This window comes from Crinia signifera, chromosome 5 (genome assembly GCF_055691185.1).
Source record: "Crinia signifera chromosome 5, ASM5569118v1, whole genome shotgun sequence".
Classification (NCBI taxonomy): domain Eukaryota; kingdom Metazoa; phylum Chordata; class Amphibia; order Anura; family Myobatrachidae; genus Crinia; species Crinia signifera.
This window is the reverse complement of record NC_139221.1, coordinates 87,127,863-87,148,135: the sequence shown is the minus strand read 5'-3', so window position 1 is coordinate 87,148,135 and position 20,273 is coordinate 87,127,863. Positions and strand designations below refer to the sequence as shown.

Genomic DNA, 20,273 nt, shown 5'->3' with positions numbered 1-20,273 from the left:
GCAGCCATTTTCCGAAAGTCACTTTTCTTATAGGGAATATAATCTTTTTTTTTACACAACATTTTTTATTTGAATTTATATAACAAATGTGAGTTATGCTGGCAGATATTTTGTACATCTCCCACAGAGGTGTTGGCACTCAAAGGGTTAACAGTTTCTTGCATAGTGCAGAGAATTCCGTTGCTCTTAACAACTGGAAAGACTGATAGCATAACCAAAAAATAGTGAAAAAACTGGGTAATACCAGACAGTCATATATACAGGAAGGCAATGCAAGCATACTGTACAGCCATATTTGTGTATATGTGACTTATACATCTTTACACATGGGAGGCTGAGAGGTGATGGGCAGGGGAGGGCTGACATATACAAGTAGATATGGATGGATCTACATGCATTCCTTTAAGGTTCCTTGAAGGTTGTATCTCATCTCTCCATTTAGTTACTGAATTGCTGGAGCATCGATGATGCTATTATAACTGTGAATAACAGCAGTGCTATCTAGTCATCTCTGATTGGCTGATTAAGTTTTGACTACTCCAACAGTTACCTAATTAACAGTGTTGCAGCTATTGTATCAAATTATCTATTTGTATTAGATAATTAACATTTCCATTTGGTCTACTACAGGACTGAAAATTAACATTTGATTATAAAAGGAGAAAACAACTTATGTTTGCATTTCATTTAAATTGAATTATAATTATGTCTGTAGTTTATTAAATTTTATATTTAAAATGTTACATTAGCTCATATAAATACGAATAACAACAATATTCTCCCTTTTATAAGATATTTTATTACATTAAGTTCATATACCAATATGTGAATTTAGTATTTACTTATAGCAATATTGCCAAGTCAAAGTTCTCCCTAGCTTCGTGGGACATAAGTATACACACTTTTTTATGCCCCCTGGAGCATGTTATGGAGCTAAAGAAGTTACATGCGCCAGGGATGAAAGTTCATCCCAGCTGCCCAGAGGCAAGATAAATATTACACTATAAATATATTGGTGCATTCTGTCTGTACCTTGTCCTGGTATAGCTGCATATATGAAAACGTACAGACAGGGGCGGATCCAGAAGAAAATGATAGGTGGGGCACCCTGACAGGATGAAGGGGGGTTATGTGTGTGTGCTCCCTGGAAAATGACCATGGACTCACAACAAGAGAACGCCATATCAATATTATGGAGAGAGGGTGATGCCATAATTAGGCAGAGAGTCACACTAGCGAGAGTGAGAGAGAGTGATAGGGAAAGAGTAACACAGGGGGGGGGGATACACAGGGTGAGAAAGTAGGTGATAGGGAGAGATAGTGGGTGACAGTGAGAGGCAGTGGATGACACCAAGAAAATCAGTGGTGGACAGCAGAAAGAAGTTATGGGGGAGTTACTGTGAGATGGAGCAGCAGTTGGTGAGGGGGAGTGGCAATGAATGACTGGAAAGGGTGACGGAGAAAGGCAATGGGTAACAGAGGCCGGGGGTAACTGGGAGATAGAGGGTGGCAAGGAGGTATAGGATGACAAAGGATGTGAGTGACAGAGAGCAAGGGGTAACAGAGAGGCAGAGGATGATAGGGAGATAGTGGGTGACTGGAGAGGCAGTGGGTGATATAGAGTCAATGGGTAACAGAGGCGCTGAGTGACAGAGAGAGGCTTAGGTTGACAGGGACATAGCGGGTTGCCGAAAGCAGTGAGGGACAGATGCATTAAGCCTGGTAAAGAGATAAAATGGAGATAAAGTAGAAGGTGATAACACACCAGCAAATCAGCTATGTTTGAAAAATGACACTTAGGAGTTAATTGGCTGGTGCGTTATCACCTACTACTTTATCTCCACTTTATATCTTAACCAGGCTTAATACAGCTGCCCCATTGTAACACATAGTGCCAAGACCTCTGTTCCAGATGATGTATCCACTGCCACATCCAGCCCTATAGTGGTACTCCATGCATGGTGACCAGAGGCTGGTGGGAGGTGCACACAGCAGTGGCAGCTGATAAGAGGTGCAGGCGCAGTGGTGTTTGGTGGAAGGGGCAGGCAACGGTGTTGGCCAGGGGCTGGGGGAAGTGCAGGTGACAGTGGGGGCTGTTGACTGGTTATAGGTTCAGACAAAGTGGTGGCTGGTGGGAAGTGAATGCAACAGTATAAGCCAGGGGCTGATGGGAGCTGGGGGCTGCTGCCAGAGTCTGGTGCTGGGGGGTGGGTTGCCTGTATACTTCCTCTAATCCCAAGCCTCCTGCAGAAGATTGTGGTAGGAGGTGCCTGGGATCCTGCCCCACTGGCAGCACATGCAACTCTTGAACTCCCTTCCCAGGAACTGCTTACCAGGAACTGTATTCTATGGTCTGTCCCAGAGATATTAATTTATGTAGTGGTTGCGTTGGCAGGAAACATTGGCATTCAGGGCCTGAGAAATGGATTACAGGGGCTGCCGGAGAAAGCAGGCTGTGAGGATGGGACCCTGCAGCTGCCGGAGAGAGTGGGCTGTGGAAACAGGATCTGGTTGCTCCCAGAGAGAACGGGCTGCAACTGCCAGAGAGAAAGAGAGGGCTGTGCAGATGGGACCCAGCAGCTGAGTGGACTGGAGACAACCACAGTGGCTTCAAAGGTCGATACATGAGGTCTGAGGGAGAGGCTGGGGGCGCAGCCCCTCATCGTCCCCCTCCGCCAGCTACCACAGTGATACTAATTGCATATGCTCTAACATATGCGATTAGTATCTCAAAGGGCAGCTCTTGCGATAAGTGTTGCCTTTTATGAAGCAGCCAGCGGGGGGGGGGGGCTAAGTTGGTCCCTTCCCCCTCCTCCTACTCGGCTGCTGCTGCTCTCTCCTCCATGCTACCGGAAATAGATGTACGGGGCTAGGGAGGAGGAGGTCACTTAGGGCAGCACAGCAGGAGGCTGTCTGGACACAGGTGAGGGGGGAGCCATGGGGGACCGTGCAGGGTGGCAGCGGATTGTGATAAGAATCCTATAGGTTTTTGGTGGTGATACTCCCCACAGGGAAAACCCAGCATGCAGGTTTTTCTGCATACCAAGATGCAGGAAAAACTGGATTTTTTAAATTCAATAATTTTTATTGAGTTTTGTAATATAAACAAAAACAACGTAGAAAGGTTACAGAGTATTGGTCGGCTAGGACGTACATTTAGCATCATACAAAGAATAAAAATAATACCATCCCAAATGTGATTAGATGGGGACATATCACATAGGATAAATGGGATCGGAACTCCGATGGGCTGGTTAAGCAGTTTCATTACATACCTACATTGCCTCAACCACCCGAAGGCGCCATTCGGGTGTAACAGAAGCATCCAGGACCATATCTCAAAATTATGTATAATCACAATTACCGATATATTCCCCTTCGTAAGGAGTGAGTTGAAACTATTATTTTGCTTATATACTTACATATTTGGGAATAAAAAAAAAAAAAATAGTAATCCAGCAGGATAGACGCATACACCTAGCCATCTAAATAACCTAACAAATCAAATACTAACCTCATAAAGCAAACCACACCAAAAAAAACCCCACCCTGTATTACCTACACCCAACTTAGGTATACCTGGAGCCCTAAACATTAACGTTTCCCACTAACTAGAAAAAGTAATGGAATCCCTTACCCACCCACCTACGGGGACAATATACTTATGACCCTGACTAGGGTGTAACTGGCTCTCCCGCCATAAGGATATATAAGTGGACCTTCACAAAGTGTTCAGTATAGGTTCAAATATAACAGGGAAAAAATATATTAACTTTCAAGAGTAACCAGAAAGCTTGGAAAGAACATAATTAGACAGAGCTTCCATGATGGTGCTGCTTTTGGAATATCGGACAGCGGTCCATTCTATAACACAGAATAACAGTATGAACAAGAATTAAAATTACTTAGTAAGATATATATATGAGCAGGATCAACCAGGATATCGACCATATTGGCAACACATTTGCAGCAGTCAAAAAGGGTATAGCATCAGTCCGGTAAACTTAAAACTTTGTGGACAGGACCGTGGCACGAAACCGGTGCATAGTAGTTTCAGTCCGGCCAGCCCGGAACCCCCCAAAACCGCAATATCATATCACTGGTCCCATACTTCAGTAGTGTGGAATACATCGCATTAGGACCCACAAGTACAGGATTTTGGAATATCCCCGTAGCCAGCAATAGTAACAGTGATGCTGTTGAGAGCAAAGCATCCATGCCATGCGGAACATCCATAACAGACTCCTCAGTTGTACAGAAGCACAAAGTTTTTAGTCCGGGTAGAGCCGCAGAAGTATGTAGGACCATGATGAAGGCAGATACAGGATTGTAGAGAATATTTAGGCCTTCCTCAGGAGATAGAGTGATCTCAATTATGGATACTTTATAGGTAGATGCTGAGAGAAAGGTATCTGCAGGTAACCCTTTAGAATCTTCAGGAGCCACAGGCATACAACATTTAAATATAGTAGGACTGTCCCGGACATAACAGACTCCACAGCTGTAAGGAGCGGATGGTGAAATGGACTGTACATTTACAGAGCCCAAATCAGCGCTTTGGGTATAACAAGTGGTCATATCAGTGTTAACCCCTTCAGCAGCTTTCATAATGGGGAAAGGACGGGAAAATATATCCATATGTGTTACTGCAGGTTTGGGAACGACATAGTCAGAACTGGTTTGTATAGCAGCATTAACTCCTGCATCATCATCCCCCCCCCCCCCAGCAGCCCAGAGAGAAGAGGGCATAGCCAGATTAATTGCCCCTCAAGTCTATAAAGTTTCAATAGCACTGACTAGAAGTGATATATCCATAATGAAAGTATAACTCACACAGTATAAAGCAGGGATCACCCCACCCTTCGTTGTACCGAGGATACAAGTGGTACCAGGGACTTAGAATACAGTTACCAAGCAGGATAGGAAGGAAAACGGCAAGTTCACTTCCCCAGGATCAGCACGCTATCCTTGCAGGTCACCAGAGTAGGGAGCTCCAAGATGGCCGCCACGTCAATAGAAGCGTCACTTCACACTGGCCAGACAGCAGGAGAGCATCGGGGTATTCGTCCAGACCACCAATTGATTCGGCCAGGCAACCGAGGAGAAAACATCATCTCACTTAGTAAGGAGATGGAGCCACTCACCACAATCTGCCGGAGGAGCAGCCACAGATATCTCCGGATCACAGGGAGGTCGAAAAAGTGAGGAACTCCGCTGACCACTACAGGGGACGCAGAAGATGATGTCCAGGTGTGGGGACTCAACTTAGGGGAATAATATCATCCAAAAAAGGTTATTTGATCGGATATCAGGCGGGAGAGCCAGAAAGCGCGTCTTCCCCCCAGTCACTCCAGGCCACGCCCCCACCCACATTTTTTTCCTTAGTGCATCCCACTCTGGGAGCAGGCACTGTGACAAGATCCATCTGAGAGGTGGCTCCACATCCTTACTCCCAGTCCTCTCCTGTCATGGCATTTATGCAAAAAATGCCTAAAAATCACAAGGGTGGCATGTGCAAGCCCCCCCCCCCCCCTCCCCCTGAATCCACAACTGCTTACAGAGATCAGAAGCATGTTTAAAATAATGGTACTCTCTGTATATGGCCAGTGGCTGAGAGTAACTAATACCCCATTCTCACTGCCGCAAAAACCCGTGAATTGGCCAGGGCAAGCAGTAATTTCCTGTGTCGCGTCTCTGAGTGAACGGGTCTTAGTGAAATTACACACAGGTTTTTTGCAGGGTTTTTCCTGGGAAATACATGGGTGTACGGCAGTGTGAAGAGCCTAGAAACTTTTTTTTTACACAAGATGCAAAAAAGCAAGCTCATTGGAGGATGTAATCAGGTGACATGTGACGTCCATTTCATTCTGCGTAGAGGAGAGCAGATATGGTGCACTGGAGGGATGAGGAGGTGTTGGAACTGCTGGCTGTGAGAGGAGAGGAGTAGATAAAAAAAAAACAAGTCACTGGCACAGTTAAGGACTCCACATGTTATTTTAACATCGCCAAAATCCTGTCTGCCCGTGGCATCATCAAAACCCACCAACAGGTAGTGAATAAACTGAAAGCACTGCGCAAGCAGTATTCTAAGGTCCATGAGGAAGAGTGGTTTGCCCGTATGGACTGGCCATTTTATGACCAGTGCAATGTCATCTTTGGGAACTCTGCACTGGCTAACCCCAATTCACTGTCCTCCTTCAGCAGTTTTGCTGACAGTGCCACAAGTGTTTGTGTGAAGAGAATGCAGCAACAGAATCACCCATTAAACTTGAGTCCATAGAAATGGATTTCTGCTCGGTCCATGATGATGCCCTGGATGCATCGGTTCTGTTGCAAAATTCCACAGTGGGTCTACCATCATCAGCGTCTTCACCACCGCCAGTACAGTGACCGCCATCAGCGTCGCCATTGCAGCGACTACCATCAGCGTTGCCATGAGCGTCTGGAACAGTGCTCCCAGCTGAAGGTAGTGCAGCCCCTGAAGCGACGCACCAAACAGAGAGTCCACATCCGCAGTTACACACCAATAGTAAGTTATTTAATACTTTTCCACACACCAATATTACACAGTACACTATTTTTGTAAAAAAAATAAAAACTACTTGCAGCATGTAGCTAGTGTGCAGGAGGGAACAGGCCTCAACCTCGGCCAACACTGCTTTTTTATTTATGTATTTTTTCTATTGAACACCAACATGCATGTGTGTACTAGGTAAATGGCAACATTGCTAACAGGTCTGAATATAAGAAGTCAGCCTTAATCCCCCCCTGACCAGCCTGAACCCGTTATGTAGTCGTTATGTTGGGTTCCTTTGCATTCCATGATGTGTGACGGGATTAATATGAAATCCCCGTGGTCGGAATCCCGGCGTTCAAAATTCCGATGCCGGAATCCCGGCGTTCAAAATTCCAATGCCGGAATCCCGACCGCCGAAATCCCGACAAGGGGGGATGTGGATCGCCCTCCCTTGCGGGCCCAGTACCTCACTATGCTCGGCACACTTATTTATTCTCCCTCTATGTGTGTCGTGGATAACCACGGAGGGAGAAAGTGTCAGGATTTCGGAGGTCGGGATTCCGGCGTTGAACTGCATCCCTATGTGACATGCCCCTTTCCCATGCATGCAAACAGGGAGAACATGCTGGTTTATCCCAATTCCCTAGCCTAAAAAAGTTGAGAGATATGATACTATAATGAAATGTTCAGTGCTGCAATCTGTATCCATAACATAGCTTACACAGCACGAAAAGAAAAATAGTTTATATATTATATTAGGTATTTTTGTTAAAAGACATTTTGTTGGATGTCAGAATTAAAGAAAAATACGGTACAGATTGCATTACAGACAACATGTTGTGCTTGTTGACGAGTCTTGGGGGAGAGAGCAAGAGCTGATTGATTTCTGTACATTTTGAGAGACTGATTTTGGTGAATTCTCAAACATGTTTCAGTAGTACTAGGAGGAAAGATAGTATTTCCTGTCACACATTACAACACAGTGGGAAAACAAACTATTACTCAGTTATATGCTACTGCCAGTGTCCCAATGAATGCTTTGACATTGAGTTAAGTTCTTAGTTGTTCCTCTTCACTCATTAAATAACAGCTATCTACAGTACTTTATTTGGGAAAAACACTGAAAGTCAAAGAGATTGCCTGTATATTCTTCCATTGACATTCAGTTAAGCTGTAACTAAATCTATAGAAAAGGTCATTGTGATACTGAACTTTTTTCAGGTGTTGTGGTAAGTCTTGCTGTCCCGTACTTAAGAGACTATAGTCACTGTAATTATTTATCTGTGGAGAGCTAGGAAATGGAGTAGAGCATTTAGATCAGCATCTAAGTGGGTCCTTACCTTCTCAGCATGGGGTCACGACTCCATGTTGCTGACCATCAGGCTGATGTAGAGAGTAGAGAGGTCAGGATAAACTGATACATAGCTAGAGAATAAAACTGAAGAAGGTGGGAAAGTATAACATGGTGGTAAGGTATAACAAATCTGGGTACTTATGTATTAGCAGGGCACCCGGCTAAGCTACGCTGACAACGTACCTTAGGGTACGTTGTCAGAGTAGCCATTGCCGCGCACCCTGCTAATATGTCACTTACTTACAGCTCGGTGGGCGGCGGAGCTTCAAAGCTCGGCGGCCTGAAGGGCGGGTGGCGGAGCTTCATCGGCGGGCGGCCGGAGGGGAGATCCTGGTGGCCTGAACTATGGGCAGGCGGCGGGGCTTCAGCGGTGGGCAGGCAGAGGAGACGCGTCCTGGGGCGGCAGCAATGTATGTAATTCAGTGTACTGCCACTGGGGGAGCATCACATGGTTTTCCTGCTCCCCTACACTAATTGTATACATTGCTGCTGCCGGGGACTGTCATGGTGGAGGCCGTTGATTTTCAGCAGCCTGTAAGCCTGCAAGTGAACGCAGCTTAGCTTACAGGTCTGATATTGTCCCTCAGTTTCTGAACCACTGATTTAAGTTGTATAACACATACAGTACAGTACTGCGGTATCTTTTTAAACCCATATTCAAGAAGCAATTTTCTTTGTTATTTTACTGCACTTGTATTCACCCCATCTGTTTTTACTTTCATTATTAAACTATTTTTTAACCATGCAAGTTTTGAGAAAAGTACATTCATGCATACATAGAGCAGTATAGGTTTCTTAAAATCATTTGATTAAGTTATCAATAACAACCAACATTTATAGCCTCAAAACATAATCAGAGCTATAGAACCTTAAATTGCATAAAATAGAATGGGAAAACAAAATATGGACTGCATATGTCAAGATAAGCACCGGTGTTTCAATTTTAGCTATGAGAATGTTGTTATCTAAAATTGAATTCTGAAATTGAATATACTATATATGATAGGAAATGCGGAATCTTTAAAAGTTGTATCTTTACTCCAAAAGCTATGACACCACATAATACAATAGATCATAGCTTCCTAGCGAAACAGCCTGAGGATTACAGAAAGATGATTTGTGAATATTATTGTTATTATAATTATCATTATAATTATTATTATTTCTAAAGGACCCACACATTAGTCAATTCAGTACTTCCTCATCTTTGCTGCCACCGCTTATTCTACAGATTTACCTACTGTACGGCAAGCCACAAGGGTTATTTTTGGAGGCGCCACCACCCTGGATCCATGCCACCCTCCTGTGTCCACGCCACCATCTATTACCTTTAGAAAAGTTGTGGCGAGCAAAGCGGAGTGAGCCACCAAACCCCAAGTGTGGCGAGCAAAGCTTGGGGCACCAAAAAATGCCTCTAGAGCAGATTTGTAACGGTTCCCTCGCCGAAAACCTTACTAAGCGGTTAAGTGGTGGCTGACGTAACTTTTATAGCAGTGGCCACAAAGATGAGGAAGTACCGTCAATTCTGTACACTGCAGGAATTATGATACAAAATTAGTTTACTAGCTGAAGCTGTTATATACTATACAATATGCTCTATGAGCGATATCACTAGTGTTTTCCAGCAAACACCCTGGCTATACAATATAGTGTATAAGTGTGTTACTGTATGTGTGTATGCTGCAAGCCTCCTCCTCTGATGGCGAGCATGTGTGCAAGCAAATCCTTGCAGAGTTAATCCCTTGTCCATAAGAGGTTTTGCCTAACTTTCCATACATTGATGTAGCCCAGCATATTGTTGGCTTTAGTCTTATCCTCATTCATATTTATTTATTTATTGTTTATAATGCCCATTGGTTTATATTCTGTTATAACAACTTACTGAATTTGGACCCTCTTGTGTTGTTCCTCCCTCCCGGTCCAGTCCAGACTAATGCATGTGACATCATCACGCCACACACCTTATGATGGGGGGGCGGCTTAAAAATGTTGTGCCTAGGGGCGGCCTGATCCCTTAATCCGTCCCTGCTGTACATGTTGTGCAATTCAGTACTCCAGCACCTGAAAAGGGGCATTGCCTCAGAAAAGGGACACTATTGCTTCCCATTTTTGGCATTATAGGAGCATGCCCAACACTGTGAGCTGCTTGCATGCCCCCAGCCCCTATGTCTCATGTGAATAGATGCTGTACACATGGACACAGCATTTGTTCACCACTGCACTACTAAGCAAAACAATGAGTGACAGGTGGTATCCCAACTGCCACCCTACTGCTGACACTGCCAACTACAGGTGGGACAGATGGACAGTCCCAAAAAGGCACTGTCCTGCACAAATTGAGACAGTTGGGAGGTATTACAGAAAGTTTTGGGGTGGGAAAGCGCTATCCTGTTTGTGTTGAAACTGTGAGTTTTGTTGGTGTGAAAAGAATTTAGAAGATGGCGGAGTGAGGAGAGGTCTGGGCGGAGGAGCCGGAATACATCAGACAACGGAGCTAGCGAGCTCTCTTCATGAGAGTAAGAACAAACAAGCACAACCTACAAGCACTGTTTGAACCCGGCGCCCGAAGTCTCGCGAGATTCGAGACCCGGAAGTGACCGGGCAACACGCTGTGACATGCACGGAAGAGTAGAAGGGAAGCTCCGGGGACCCACCAGGAGACGGAGATATCCCCACCAGCAGCCGCACCTGATCCCCAGCCAAACCATGAGTCACACCACACACCCACTGCGATGCGGGACGCCGCTAGCAGTTCATCCTCAACAGACATTTGACTTTGCAAACGGTGAGCCAGCAGAGAGGGCATAGGTGTCCATAACCTATGTGATTGTAAGGGGGTTCTTACACAAATCGCCCGAAGCCCATAAGGCACCTCCCTGCGAACCCCACCAACATTAACTTTTTCACCCAGACTCATTTGCCTGCACAAATCACCAGGAGAGACCATAGGTCCTGGGTCAGGACCTACGGTAGCTAAAGAAGTCTAGTATAGACTCTCTTAAATCCCTTTGGGAAATCTCCACTGGTGACACTTGTCAAGGGAAATTCCCCACTCTGGGGACCCCTTATAGGTGTAATTAAAACGCCACGTATTACCACTCAAGTTACCCATTTACCCCTAGGTTCCAATTCCAGTTATCTCAACAACACCAGAGTCTGGTGCCCATGCAACACTTTTCTCATTTTATCTAATAAACCTTACTTTATTTTACCCACTTCCTCCGCCATCCTCTAAATTCTTTTCACACCAACAAAACTCACAGTTTCAACACAAACAGGATAGCGCTTTCCCACCCCAAAACTTTCTGTATTTCAACCAACAAGGGACTGGGATACCCTTAAGGGACAAGCAGCAACTGTTCTGATTTGGATTCCTACCATCAACAAAGCAATATGATGGCCGACTCCTTTATTGATAGAGGATACCCGCAGCAGATTGTCACAAAAGCATGTTTTGAAGCAGCTGAAATTGACCGCAACTTGTTATTGAAATCACGCAGCACAAACAAAAAATCTGAACCGAAAAAAGATTTAGGAATCTCCTTTATTTCAACATTTAATGGAGAGTACCGCCAAATAAAAGAGATTGTCAACAAAAACTTCAATCTGCTCAGATGTGACCCTTTGCTGAGGGATCTATTACCAGCTAGACCTAGTTTCATATTCAAGAGAAATATAACTGTGAAAAATATTCTGGCCCCAAGCCTGTTTGATAATACAACTATAAAACAAAAGAAAACTTCCTGGTTACAGCCTATATGTGGCTGCTATAAATGCAACAAAACTAGATGCATTACTTGTAGACATATCCAAGACAAGACTCAGGCTGTCCCCATTGCGAATGAGAAGACACTGTATAGAATTAAATCCTTTATCAATTGTGAGACAGTCTATGTAATCTACCAACTGAATTTCAAAACTCTGTGTAAACAAGAGGTATATTGGATGCACAGAATGAACACAATATACCCAGATGGTCTGAATGACCAAGTTGAACTCAATATGTACCTTTAGCCATTCTTATGCTTTATGTTTTGAGTTGGTACTTATATGACTATAAGTCTATCCCTTCTCTTCTGTATCCATTTCCTTTCCCCCTCCCCCCCCCACTATATTTTTCCCTCCCCCCCTCCCTCCTCCTGTCCATTCAGGACAATTAATAACATAGGCCCTTATTCTGATCGGTGCGGCCGGATCCGAATATGCGGCCAGGGCCGTGTGTGCGAAACCCCGCCTTCCATACGGATCGCCAACTCCGTCCGTACGCGTTAAGAAGCTGGCCAAACGGACCGCACGTGTATTTTTCATGGAATACACCTCTTCCATCTCAGGGAACCTCTCCCATCATTCGATGGTCGCAGACCATCGAATGCAGGACCGAGTGGTCCACCAGCTCCCGCAACTTCAGACCACACGGACATTTTTCCGTGCAAAAGCAGGGATCTGGGCGGGCAGCTGACATCCGGCGATGGCATATGTCCGCCCACCCTACACGTGCGTCACGGCCGCATTACCATACGTACGCCCATGAAACGCGGGGCGTATGCATATGGTAATGAGTCCAAATAGCCCTTCACGCCCCTCTCCACCCCCTGTTCGGAGTGTTCACATTTCATGCGGGATTTGGCCGTACGCCCCGCTCGCACATGCGCAGAGACGCCTCCGCACATGCGCAGACACAAAACATCGGCTGCACGAACGCACGCGGATATTACCGCACCAACCAGAATAAGGGCCATAATTTTTATGTACCACAAATATATATAGACTGATATTATATTCTAGCATTACCCTGTCGTCATTAATAATAGTGTTAAAATTCTTGAAATGACTCTCTGCATCCCACTTCCCAGAAACAAAAAAATTTGATATAGCAATTTATGTATATATATGAATAATCCCTATTTCTATTATTAACATTGAAATTTATAATGAAAAATTCTAATAAACAATACCTGCAACTTCTGTTTATATATAGATAAATGTATATATATATATATATATATATATATATATATATATATATATATATATGCTATGTGTGCACCCACTATAAGATGTATTTGGAAAGCTGGCAGAGCGCTTTAAAACTCCCAGAACGCAGCTGAATTCTGCTTAATACAAGTGACCCCCGGCTGCCAGCCGCACAATAGTTACGCCTGATGCGCAAATAGGAAGCCAAGTGCGTTCCACACGCCGGGTTGCTTCCAGCGCTGTGCTGATAATAGGAGGGCGGAAGTGATGCGCTAAATGCGGGTCACCTGCGCTCCATTTACTGGAAGCCAATACATACACCGTGCTCCGGACCCCGGAAATGAGTGAATACACCAGCGTCTTCACTCTTATGCCTCCCTAGAGCTCCAATATATGTATTTATATCTTTCTTTTTAGAATAGGTCTGCCTCCTATATGTATATACTGTATGTGTAAAAATGAACTGCTGATTGTAAACAACGTGATATTATATGTAATTGGTTAATGAGTAGGCTAAATTGGTTAAGTGAACTTCCTGTCATGTCAGGGAGCACCTGCTGATTTTAATTGGGCATCTTTGGTCTGACTCCTACCACCTCTCACTATCACAATATTGGAGACTGATTTCCCCCACTTTGCAAACACCTGGGTCAAACAGCTGCAATATCCATCTGGGAACCACCACCTGCACAATAAGGATTACAAATTCCGCACCATTGTTGAGGACTCCCCGCACTCCAACAGGGGCTCTAACATCATCCTCCAGCATGAAAAAAGAATCCAGCAAGGTTAAATGGACCCTATCCCCTTTCAGCTATAAAAGGATTGACCCCAGGATTTTTCAAATACCATCGTCTCCCACCCTTGGGTGAAACGGGACTCCAGACCATAAGTATCAGACCCATTTTTCACAATTTTTTATTTTTCATATTATAATGTACATTTTTAATGTTTTGTAATATTATACATTTTAAGCAATATATTGGGCGGTATTCAATGAGCCAGAATCGCCAAGTTTTATGGCGATTCTGTGTTTTTTTCATGTGTGCCGGCGATTTTATGAGCTGTATAAGCGAATCACCCTATTCAACGTCGTCTATTCGCCGCTGACGACCGGTGAATGAAGCACCAATCGCCAAATGTGATTCTCTACAAATCGCCGGTATTTGTCTATAGGGATTTTCATGGGGATTCGCCGGTAGTCGACGGGAATCACCCATGAATCGCCAAAAGTGTATTCAATGTGAAGTTGGCGATTCTTATTTCTTGTTTCATATCGCCGTTCCTCACCGAGTGTCCCTCGTCATCTTTTTATGGTGAACTTTTTTAGGAACCTGTGAAATAATTGGTTTTAAGTGTTCAATTTAACTCTGCAAGTGTAATGTATTATTATTTGCTGCCCTGTTGTGATGTGATGGTCGTAGAAGTGCTATACAAATATATATTTAATTTTTTCTGGTATTTTTTTTTTCTCCCACAACGCACTGTTCTTACCCATGGTGCACCTCACTTACCCATGATTCTCCTCCCCACCTCACTCCTTCGTTTGGCCTTTGAGGAGATTACACAGCTTTTGCAGTCTGCTGTATTGGAAACGTTTTTGTAGGGTAATTTGCGTTTTTTTGCATTTCACTGCAATTTCTTTAACACTGACTACAGTAATGGAGCTGTTCAGGGATACTATTGTTGTTTTCATGCTGAATGCCAGTGTGGAGGAGGAGGTAGATATGATGGAACATGACACTAGTATTCCGGCGATAGCTCCATTAGGTGAGTCGGTGCGGGTTTCAGTCCCACGTCCACGCCACTTTCGTACTAGGCGTGAACTGGGTGATCTCACCGAGGCGGAGGTGATTTCTAATTATCGCCTTTCGTCTGCGGCAATCCATATGCTGTACGATCTCATGGAGCCAGACCTGGTAGCACGGAAACGGGGCAATCACGCACTCACCGGTTTCCAGAAACTGTTGGGTGCGTTGCATTTTTTTGCGTCGGGCACATTCCAGCGCACTTTAAGCCAAACATGCGGTTATTCACAGCCAACCCTCTCCCGCTGTATAGCACAGGTCATAAAGGCATTCCGCAAATTAACGACCCAGTATATTAAATTTCCTGATCAAGACAGCGAATGGAATGAGATCAAATTTGGCTTTTTCTCAAAATGGAAGTTTCCCAGTGTTTTGGGCGCGATCGACTGCACCCATGTGGCGTTCAAACCACCGCGTTCATCAGAGGAATGTTTTCGGAACCGAAAACACTTCCACTCGATGAACGTTCAGGTGGTTTGCGACCACCAAATGAAAATAACCAACCTCCTTGTGGGTTTTCCTGGGTCGACCCACGACTCGTTCATTTTAAGCCAGTCCGCCCTGTATGCCGATTTCGAGCACGGCCGAATGCCGGACGGCTGGCTGTTAGGTAAGTAGTATGTTTTTTTTGGCTGTGGGGGGGGTTTTGATTTGTCTTGAAATCCAGACATTGTTAATAATGTAATATTTTTTTTTTTGGTTTCCATAGGTGATGCGGGTTATCCCAATAAGGACTGGCTCCTGACCCCATTATCTGATCCTGTGGGCGAAGCTGCTGAAAGGTACCAAAGGGCTCACACGACAGCGAGGGCTGTAATTGAGCGAACCTTCGGTGTCCTTAAAAGCCGGTTTAGATGTTTAGACATGACCGGCGGAGCCCTTTTATACTCACCGGCAAAGGTTTGCGGCATAATTAATGCTTGTTGTATTTTACACAACATTTGCATTGCAAACCGTTTGCCGGTGACCGTGGATGCTGCGGTTTTCCGGCATGGGGACCTTTCAACAGCTTTGCTCGCCGGTATGAATGAACGAGTGGATGCGAGAGCTCGACTCATCCGGTCATATTTTGCCCAATGTGAGTATTTGTAGTCCAAAGTTTGTGGCTTGTTTGATTAGTTATATGATATTTAACACTTTTCATTAATTTATGTTTTCTAGAGTTCCGTTTGGGCACGTTAGTGTTTTGGCCTGTTGCCGTTGTTCCTTCGGTTTTCTACGGTTCTTTGTTTGCCGCTGTTGTTGCGTGGCTGCTATCCCAAGGCTACGTTTCAGTTATCCCGTGAGTAGCGCTCCGCCTGTGGGAAGGAGGGGAGGGTTTGGGCCCTGTGAGGTGTCACTAACCCCTTTTTTTTATTTTCCGCAGCCTATTCCTGCTTAATACTTTCTGGAGGGCCCTACAAGCAGCTGGATCCTGTGTGCAGCGGATGAACCCCTGATGTGTGAGGGCTGCTGACAGGTGTGGGTGCGTGATGCCTTTCCCATGGGCTACTGTGCAGTTACCCGGTGAGTATCGCTCCCCCTGGGGGAAGGAGGGGAGGGTTTGGGCCCTGTGAGGTGTCACTAACCCCTTTTTTTTATTTTCCGCAGCCTATTCCTGCTTGATACTTTCTGGAGGGCCCTACAAGCAGCTGGATCCTGTGTGCAGCGGATGAACCCCTGATGTGTGAGGGCTGCTGGCAGGTGTGGGTGCGTGATGCCTTTCCCATGGGCTACTGTGCAGTTACCCGGTGAGTATCGCTCCCCCTGGGGGAAGGAGGGGGGGGTTTGGGCCCTGTGAGGTGTCACTAACCCCTTTTTATTTTCCGCAGCCTATTCCTGCTTGATAATTTCTGGAGGGACCTACAAGCAGCTGGATCCTGTGTGCAGCGGATGAACCCCTGATGTGTGAGGGCTGCTGACAGGTGTGGGTGCGTGATGCCTTTCCCATGGGCTACTGTGCAGTTACCCGGTGAGTATCGCTCCCCCTGGGGGAAGGAGGGGGGGGTTTGGGCCCTGTGAGGTGTCACTAACCCCTTTTTATTTTCCGCAGCCTATTCCTGCTTGATAATTTCTGGAGGGACCTACAAGCAGCTGGATCCTGTGTGCAGCGGATGAACCCCTGATGTGTGAGGGCTGCTGACAGGTGTGGGTGCGTGATGCCTTTCCCATGGGCTACTGTGCAGTTACCCGGTGAGTATCGCTCCCCCTGGGGGAAGGAGGGGAGGGTTTGGGCCCTGTGAGGTGTCACTAACCCCTTTTTTTTATTTTCCGCAGCCTATTCCTGCTTGATAATTTCTGGAGGGCCCTACAAGCAGCTGGATCCTGTGTGCAGCGGATGAACCCCTGATGTGTGAGGGCTGCTGGCAGGTGTGGGTGCGTGATGCCTTTCCCATGGGCTACTGTGCAGTTACCCGGTGAGTATCGCTCCCCCTGGGGGAAGGAGGGGAGGGTTTGGGCCCTGTGAGGTGTCACTAACCCCTTTTTTTTATTTTCCGCAGCCTATTCCTGCTTGATAATTTCTGGAGGGACCTACAAGCAGCTGGATCCTGTGTGCAGCGGATGAACCCCTGATGTGTGAGGGCTGCTGGCAGGTGTGGGTGCGTGATGCCTTTCCCATGGGCTACTGTGCAGTTACCCGGTGAGTATCGCTCCCCCTGGGGGAAGGAGGGGAGGGTTTGGGCCCTGCGAGGTGTCACTAACCCCTTTTTTTTATTTTCCGCAGCCTATTCCTGCTTAATACTTTCTGGAGGGCCCTACAAGCAGCTGGATCCTGTGTGCAGCGGATGAACCCCTGATGTGTGAGGGCTGCTGACAGGTGTGGGTGCGTGATGCCTTTCCCATGGGCTACTGTGCAGTTACCCGGTGAGTATCGCTCCCCCTGGGGGAAGGAGGGGAGGGTTTGGGCCCTGTGAGGTGTCACTAACCCCTTTTTTTTATTTTCCGCAGCCTATTCCTGCTTGATAATTTCTGGAGGGCCCTACAAGCAGCTGGATCCTGTGTGCAGCGGATGAACCCCTGATGTGTGAGGGCTGCTGGCAGGTGTGGGTGCGTGATGCCTTTCCCATGGGCTACTGTGCAGTTACCCGGTGAGTATCGCTCCCCCTGGGGGAAGGAGGGGAGGGTTTGGGCCCTGTGAGGTGTCACTAACCCCTTTTTTTTATTTTCCGCAGCCTATTCCTGCTTGATAATTTCTGGAGGGCCCTACAAGCAGCTGGATCCTGTGTGCAGCGGATGAACCCCTGATGTGTGAGGGCTGCTGACAGGTGTGGGTGCGTGATGCCTTTCCCATGGGCTACTGTGCAGTTACCCGGTGAGTATCGCTCCCGCTGGGGGAAGGAGGGGAGGGTTTGGGCCCTGTGAGGTGTCACTAACCCCTTTTTTTTATTTTCCGCAGCCTATTCCTGCTTGATACTTTCTGGAGGGCCCTACAAGCAGCTGGATCCTGTGTGCAGCGGATGAACCCCTGATGTGTGAGGGCTGCTGGCAGGTGTGGGTGCGTGATGCCTTTCCCATGGGCTACTGTGCAGTTACCCGGTGAGTATCGCTCCCCCTGGGGGAAGGAGGGGAGGGTTTGGGCCCTGTGAGGTGTCACTAACCCCTTTTTTTTATTTTCCGCAGCCTATTCCTGCTTAATACTTTCTGGAGGGCCCTACAAGCAGCTGGATCCTGTGTGCAGCGGATGAACCCCTGATGTGTGAGGGCTGCTGACAGGTGTGGGTGCGTGATGCCTTTCCCATGGGCTACTGTGCAGTTACCCGGTGAGTATCGCTCCCCCTGGGGGAAGGAGGGGAGGGTTTGGGCCCTGTGAGGTGTCACTAACCCCTTTATTTTATTTTCCGCAGCCTATTCCTGCTTGATAATTTCTGGAGGGACCTATAAGCAGCGGGATTTGCAGTTTCTTTTGCTGGTCTCTGGACGGGGAAGTCTCCAGCGGGTGAACCCCTAAAGTGAAAAAGACCTGCAGGACCATAGGCTGTACCTGTCATGTGCGAGCACATTCATTAAAACCAAATCTGGGGTGAGTATGGAACTACGTGGGGGACTGGTGGTGGGAGGCTATAGGAGACAGTCACCGATCATTAACCCCTTCTTTCTTCTTTGCAGTTTCTTTTGCTGGTCTCTGGACGGGGAAGTCTCCAGCGGGTGAACCCCTAAAGTGAAAAAGACCTGCAGGACCATAGGCTGTACCTGTCATGTGCGAGCACATTCATTAAAACCAAATCTGGGGTGAGTATGGAACTACGTGGGGGACTGGTGGTGGGAGGCTATAGGAGACAGTCACCGATCATTAACCCCTTCTTTCTTCTTTTCAGTTTCTTTTGCTGGTCTCTGGACGGGGAAGTCTCCAGCGGGTGAACCCCTAAAGTGAAAAAGACCTGCAGGACCAAAGGCTGTACCTGTCATGTGCGTGCAAGGTGTTAAGTAATGTTGTTTCTCATCAATAAATTTTACATGTTTATTCACCTCTCGTCCATGAAACCAGTTCATGTCAAATGGAATATAGCTAGCTTGAGTTTGTGTTTGATTTTGGTAGAGTTTTTAAACTATTGAAAATAGTGATAAATCAATCAATTATATGGTCAAATCTAAGTTATCTAAGCTATGGGAACACTCTCCCAAAATCATTTGCTTTCTGAAACTATCACCCTGTAATAGGCCCAGAAATTCGCTTTTTGGATCAATCACTTCTGTTATGAGATGGCGGGGATTGCTCCCAATATTTCACTGAGACACCTTCAGAAATCTATTTAGGTGTATTTGGCAAGAATGACATATTTAAGGAAAAGCTTAGAAATAGGAGTATCAGTGAAATATAAACCCAAAAAGTACTTGGTGTAAACCGGCACCAATCTGGAAACTCCTAGCTTGTATGCATGTAAAACAAAAAAAAAAACCTTAATATTTATCTGACACTGACCCTTTATCATTTTTTTCAGTCGTTTCAAAAGAAAATGGTTCACAACTGAAAAATGGAATAATACTCATCTGATACCTTTTTAATAACATTCAGAAGCAAGAAAGCAGTCAATATATTTGAAAAACTTTATTTAACTTTTTTTCACATGTTAAATTCCGAAATAAATTAATACCATGGTAAAGACTTTCCCGGTGTCAATTCTTAATCCTTACCGTCGGTATAACCTGCAAAAAAGGAGAGCAAAGTTTTGAAATTGGTATCAAAAACCTATTTGGGAAAAGATGCGAGTTGCAAGCTGTGGGCACCGGATGCAGAGTAAGCGTTGTGGTAACGCACAAGCCAGCCACACTTCAAATGCGCCTGGTCTGTGCGTTAGCACAAGGGACAAGATGTGACTTGCAAGTTGTGGGCACCGGATGCAGAGTAAGCGTTGTGGTAACGCACAAGCCAGCCACACTTCAAATGCGCCTGGTCTGGGCGTTAGCACAAGGGACAAGATGCGACTTGCAAGCTGTGGGCACCGGATGCAGAGTAAGCGTTGTGGTAACGCACAAGCCAGCCACACTTCAAATGCGCCTGGTCTGGGCGTTAGCACAAGGGACAAGATGCGAGTTGCAAGCTGTGGGCACCGGATGCAGAGTAAGCGTTGTGGTAACGCACAAGCCAGCCACACTTCAAATGCGCCTGGTCTGGGCGTTAGCACAAGGGACAAGATGAGAC

At 46.1% G+C, this 20,273-nt stretch overlaps 3 long non-coding RNA genes across 4 annotated transcripts; all 3 read left to right on the top strand.

The window, feature by feature from the left end:
- Positions 1-14,861: 14,861 nt before the first annotated feature.
- LOC146080382 (uncharacterized) lies at positions 14,862-16,118 on the top strand. Of its 2 annotated transcripts, XR_014474865.1 has the most exons (4): positions 14,862-15,263; positions 15,363-15,731; positions 15,815-15,935; positions 16,020-16,118. It is a non-coding gene; the product is annotated as an uncharacterized LOC146080382 (long non-coding RNA). The 2 variants fall into 2 exon arrangements; XR_014474864.1 differs by having other exon boundaries at positions 14,862-15,731.
- Positions 16,119-16,929: 811 nt separating this feature from the next.
- Positions 16,930-17,443, top strand: LOC146079503 (uncharacterized). Its single transcript, XR_014474572.1, has 3 exons — positions 16,930-17,049; positions 17,134-17,273; positions 17,358-17,443. It is a non-coding gene; the product is annotated as an uncharacterized LOC146079503 (long non-coding RNA).
- Positions 17,444-18,947: 1,504 nt separating this feature from the next.
- On the top strand, positions 18,948-19,737 carry LOC146079502 (uncharacterized). The gene is made up of 2 exons (XR_014474571.1): positions 18,948-19,050; positions 19,573-19,737. It is a non-coding gene; the product is annotated as an uncharacterized LOC146079502 (long non-coding RNA).
- Positions 19,738-20,273: the final 536 nt, after the last annotated feature.